The sequence below is a fragment of the Schistocerca americana genome, chromosome 11, assembly GCF_021461395.2.
Source record: "Schistocerca americana isolate TAMUIC-IGC-003095 chromosome 11, iqSchAmer2.1, whole genome shotgun sequence".
Taxonomy (NCBI): Eukaryota; Metazoa; Arthropoda; class Insecta; order Orthoptera; family Acrididae; genus Schistocerca; species Schistocerca americana.
The window spans coordinates 192,529,024-192,534,823 of NC_060129.1; the positions used below are offsets into that span (position 1 = coordinate 192,529,024).

The window sequence follows — 5,800 nt, forward strand, 5'->3', positions numbered from 1 at the left end:
CAGTCCGGAACTGCGCGACTGCTACGGTCGCAGGTTCGAATCCTGCATCGGGCATGGATGTGTGTGATGTCCGTAGGTTAGTTAGGTGTACTTAGTTCTAAGTTCTAGGGGACTGATGACCTCATATGTTAAGTCCCATGGTGCACACAACCATTTTGACTAAAACGGTCATATAATTATATAAATGAAATTTGTGACCGTTTTTGGCAAATGCTAAGAAACCGATGTATACAGTGTGATTTTGAGATTCAGCTGCCGTTGACAGGATTTATGCAACCCAAAGCATCAAACATCATGTTCTCTCCCTCGCTATGAGTAAACTGTTGGTGCCCCCCCCTCTCCCCCCAAAAAAAGACTGCAATGATGAGAGATGCCTCGCTCAACGACTCGCCGCGCTTTTGTTCATTGCCAGCTCTCCGTAGACATTCTGCAGTCGCCTACGAATATTTACGATGCTATGGTTTTCCGCGAAAAGAGACTCGATGACAGCTGTCTCCCCGGAACGCACATCATTTATAGACGCCTTTTTGAAGAGTACGTATAGCGCTGGCAGATATCGGAACGTCATGAAACTATAGTGGCTGAAGCGGGAATATTACACGGCGTCCCACAACAAATTCCGCATTTCTTTCAACCGAATGCTTGTCGAGGCATATGGTGACCGTGCTCTATCAGAAGCAACGTGCAAAAGATGGTTTCAACGGTTCAGAAATAATGATTTTGATGGAAGAAATGAAGAACGTGGAAGACCACCAAAAAAGTTCGAAGACGCCGAATTGCAAGCAATATTGGATGAAGGTGATACTTTGAGTCAGAAGCAAATGGCAGCAATGCTAAATGTTGCGCAACAAACAATTTCTGACCGTTTCAAGGTTATGGGAAAGATCGAAAAGTGTGGAAAATGGGTGCCACATGAATTGAATGAAAGACGGATGGAAAACCGAAATACCATTTGTCAAGTTTTGCTTCAAAGACATGAAAGAAAATCAATTTTGCATCGAATTGTTACTGCCGATGAGAAATGGATTTATTTTAAGAATCCTAAACGGGAAAAATCATGGGTTATTCCGGGACAACCATCAACATCGACTGCAAAACTAGATCGATTCGGTAAGAAGACAATGCTCTGTGTTTGGTGGGATAAGAAAGGTGTGGTGTATCATGAGCTTGTAAAACCCGGTGAAACTGTGAATACTAATCGCTGCAGACAACAAATGATCAATTTGAACTATGCATTGATTGAAAAAAGATCAGAATGGCACAGAAGACATGGCAAAGTAATTTTTTTACACGACAATGCACCTGCCCACAAAACAAAACTGGTTCTGGATACAATCAAAACACTTGGCTGGGAGCTGCTACCCCACCCGCCGTATTCACTAGACTTGGACCCTTCCGACTACCATTTGTTTTCATCAATGGGACACGCATTGGCTGAGGAACACTTCGATTCCTACGAAGAAGTCGAAAATTGGGTGTCTGATTGGTTTGCTTCAAAAGAAGAACATTTCTATTGGCGGGGTGTCCACAAACTGCCAGAAAGGTGGTCAAAATGTATCGAAAGCAATGGTCAGTACTTTGAATAAAATGTTTTTACCTTTCAGTTCAAAATTAGTGTTTCATTTTCACAAAAAAAACGCTCATTTCCTACCGGTACACCTGGTACATAAATGATTTACGTGTTTAGATTATTTCATTAGTGCATCTTCTTACGCTTGCGATGGAAATTTAGTTTCTTGTACGCAGAGCTAAGCAATATACACATCGCACCTTAACACTTTAACGTACAGATGCTTACATTATTCCAACGTGTGTTAACTGCTAAGATAAACTAGTTTCAGCTTCTAAGACAGTGATATGCGAGTACAGTGAAGATGAAAACTTTTCTCTCTAGGTGCATTTATGTTATGGCACTTATATAAGATGACTACAAGATAAAGACAATGTTTTATGGTTAAGAACATTATTTTCAATAAAATAAGAATTCAACATTGGAGAAGTTCTTGAAGAAATTAATATCGCTACTTACTAACTTATCGTGTAATAACATATTAGTGCGTACTACGCAAGGAGCGAAAAATTTCTAATTCTGCACCAGAGAGTCAGCTCTGGCTTTGCAGTTGGTAATGGAAGCAAGCCTGAAGAAAAATCAATTCACGTCCATAGGATTTGGCGACTTGCAAAATGTGTTAGACACTGTAAAGTGGTACCACATGTTTGAAGCACTCCGTCTTCAGGCCACAAGTGGCCCATCGGGACCGTCCGACCGCCGTGTCATCCTCAGTGGAGGATGCGGATAGGAGGGGTGTGGGGTCAGCACACCGCTCTCCCGGTCGTTACGATGGTTTTCTTTGACCGGAGCCGCTACTATTCGGTCGAGTAGCTGCTCAGTTGGCATCATGAGGCTGAGTGCACCCCGAAAAATGGCAACAGCTCACGACGTCCCGGATGGTCACCCATCCAAGTGCCGACCACGCCCGATAGCGCTTAACTTCGGTGATCTGACGGGAACCGGCGTATCCACTGCGGCAAGGCCGTTCCATTCCACGTTCAGTTGATTCCCCTTGTGCGACCATAATCACATCGGAATCCTTTTCACGCCAATCACCTGAGTACACAATCACGTGAGTACAAATGACAGGTCCGTCAATACACCGCCCTTTTATACCTCGTGTACGCAATACTATCGCCATCTGTATATGTGCGTATCGGTAAAAATGGTCCAAATGGCACTAAGCACTATGGGACTTAACATCTGAGGTCATCAGTCCCCTAGAGTTAGAACTACTTAAACCTGACTAACCTAAGGACATCACACACATCCATGCCCGAGGCAGGATTAGAACCTGCGACCGTAGCGGTCGCGCGGTTCCAGACTGTAGCGCCTAGAACCGCTCGGCCACCACGGCCGGCGCGTATCGCTATCCCACGATTTTGTCACCAGAGTGTATAGCTACTGCTGAAAACGTAGCCAAAGTTGTTGATCTTGTTCAGCAATATCCCTCAGAAGAATTGCAATAGCAGCTGGTTTTTAAGGGATTGCAGCATGCATACAACAATCTACACATGTTCTGAATCACATCACAAAGTCAGAACATCGTGCGACGAAGTGCTCGAGACATACAGTACAGAAAGCTTCACGTCGGTTTCAGATACCAAGATTTGCACACGTAACGTTACGTTAACAGATGCCGTGAGAAGTATGGGATGAGGAAGTTCCGTATCGTGCCGAAACCACTACACACAGTAAGGATACACCTGCGGTGTTTGGCGCGACGGAGCAAAACTGTCTCGACATTTATATTTCCTGTTTAAATATTAATATACCGAGTCATCAAAACCGGTGTGGCCGTGCGGTTCTAGGCGCTTCAGTCTGGAACCGCGTGACCGCTGCGGTCGCAGGTTCGAATCCTGCCTCGGCCATGGATGTGTGTGATGTCCTTAGGTTAGTTAGGTTTAAGTAGTTCTAAGTTCTAGGGGACTTATGACCACAGCAGTTGAGTCCCATAGTGCTCAGAGCCATTTAAAAAGTCAGTATAAATTTGAAAACTTAATAAACCACGGAAAATGTAGATAGAGAGGTAAAAATTGACACACATGCTTGGAATGACATGGGGTTTTATTACAACAAAAAAAAACCACCCCATATTGCTAGACGCGTGAAAGATCTCTTGCGCGCGTCGTTTGGTGATGCTCGTGTGCTCAGCCGCCACTTTCGTCACGCTTGGCCTCCCAGGTCCCCAGACCTCAGTCCGTGCGATTATTGGCTTTGGGGTTACCTGAAGTCGCAAGTGTATCGTGATCGACCGACATCTCTAGGGATGCTGAAAGACAACATCCGACGCCAACGCCTCACCATAACTCCGGACATGCTTTACAGTGCTGTTCACAACATTATTCCTCGACTACACCTGTTGTTGAGGAATGATGGTGGACATATTGAGCATTTCCTGTAAAGAACATCATCTTTGCTTTGTCTTACTTTGTTATGCTAATTATTGCTATTCTGATCAGATGAAGCGCCATCTGTCGGACATATTTTGACCTTTTGTCTTTTTTTGGTTGTAATAAAACCACATGTCATTCGAAGGATGTGTGTCAATTTGTACCTCCCTATCTAAATTATTCCGTGATTTATCCAGTTTTCAAATTTATACTGACTTTTTGATCACCCAATACATGTCCAACCGCGCTTCTGACGTTTCTTGCACTCACGGTCATAATAATGTCAATAACTCTCAGTTCGCACATGGAACTAATTACAAATTTTAGTTACTATTGATGCCCACTGGGAGATATCAAGAACCAATGATAAATTCGACCTGGGCGGTCAGCCGCAGGAATTCACTACCGGGAGGTTACACCTACATCTACATCATACCTGCTGGTGTGTGGCGGAGGGTACTTTCGGTACCACTGTCTGATCCCTCCAACCCTGTTCAACTTGCGAACAGCCCGTGGGTGGAATAGCCGTTGCCGCAGATGTTTGAAGTTGTGAGAAAAACAGCGGTTCGACGGGTTATATAAACATATACAAGAACCAAGACGGAACAATAGCAGAGGAAGACGAAGAACAAAGTGCTACGATTACATTCAAGACAGGGACATAGTCTTCCGCTCCAACTGTTCAACCTGTTCATCGAAGAAGCAATGACGGAAATACTAAAATGATTCAATTGACTAAAATGCAGGTTCAAAGGGTATTTTCTGATGACAAACTGCCTATTGGCTGTCTCGGGTTCTTCGGCCGACGTTCATCTAATTATTTTAAAATCTTTAGATCAAATCATTAGATGACTTCTTAAGTAATAGAACCCAGTACGTTGTCCTCGATGGTGAGTGTTCATCGGAGGTGAGGGTATCATCTGGAGTGCCCCAGGGAAGTGTGGTAGGTCCGCTGTTGTTTTCTATCTACATAAATGATCTTTTGGATAGGGTGGATAGCAATGTGCGGCTGTTTGCTGATGATGCTGTGGTGTACGGGAAGGTGTCGTCGTTGAGTGACTGTAGGAGGATACGAGATGACCTGGACAGGATTTGTGATTGGTGCAAAGAATGGCAGCTAACTCTAAATATAGATAAATGTAAATTAATACAGATGAATAGGAAAAAAATCCCGCAATGTTTGAATACTCCATTAGTAGTGTAGCGCTTGGCACAGTCACGTCGATTAAATATTTGGGCGTAACATTGCAGAGCGATATGAAGTGGGCCAAGCATGTAATGGCAGTTGTGGGGAAGTCGGATAGTCGTCTTCGGTTCATTGGTAGAATTTTGGGAAGATGTGGTTCACCTGTAAAGGAGACCGCCTATAAAACACTAATACGACCAACTCTCGAGTACTGCTCGAGAGTTTGGGATCCCTATCAGGTCGGATTGAGGGAGGACATAGAAGCAATTCAGAGGCGGTCTGCTAGATTTGTTACTGGTAGGTTTGATCATCACGCGAGTGTTACGGAAATGCTTCAGGAACTCGGGTGGGAGTCTCTAGAGGAAAGCAGGCATTCTTTTCGTGAATCGCTACTGAGGAAATTCAGAGAACCAGCATTTGAGGCTGGCTGCGGTACAATTTTACTGCCGCCAACTTACATTTCGCGGAAAGACCACAAAGATAAGATAAGAGAGATTAAGGCTCGTACAGAGGCATATAGGCAGTCATTTTTCATTCTGTTTGGGAGTGAACAGGGAGAAGAGATGCTAGTTGTGGTACGAGGTACCCTCCGCCACGCACCGTATGGTGGATTGCGGATTATGTATGTAGATGTAGATGTACAGATGAATGTCGGCCGAAGAACCCGAG

The 5,800-nt window shown here is 44.3% G+C and overlaps 1 pseudogene; it reads right to left on the minus strand.

Annotated features, from left to right (window-relative positions):
* Positions 1–2,424: 2,424 nt before the first annotated feature.
* LOC124554349 lies at positions 2,425–2,542 on the minus strand (annotated as a pseudogene).
* Between the last annotated feature and the right edge of the window lie 3,258 nt (positions 2,543–5,800).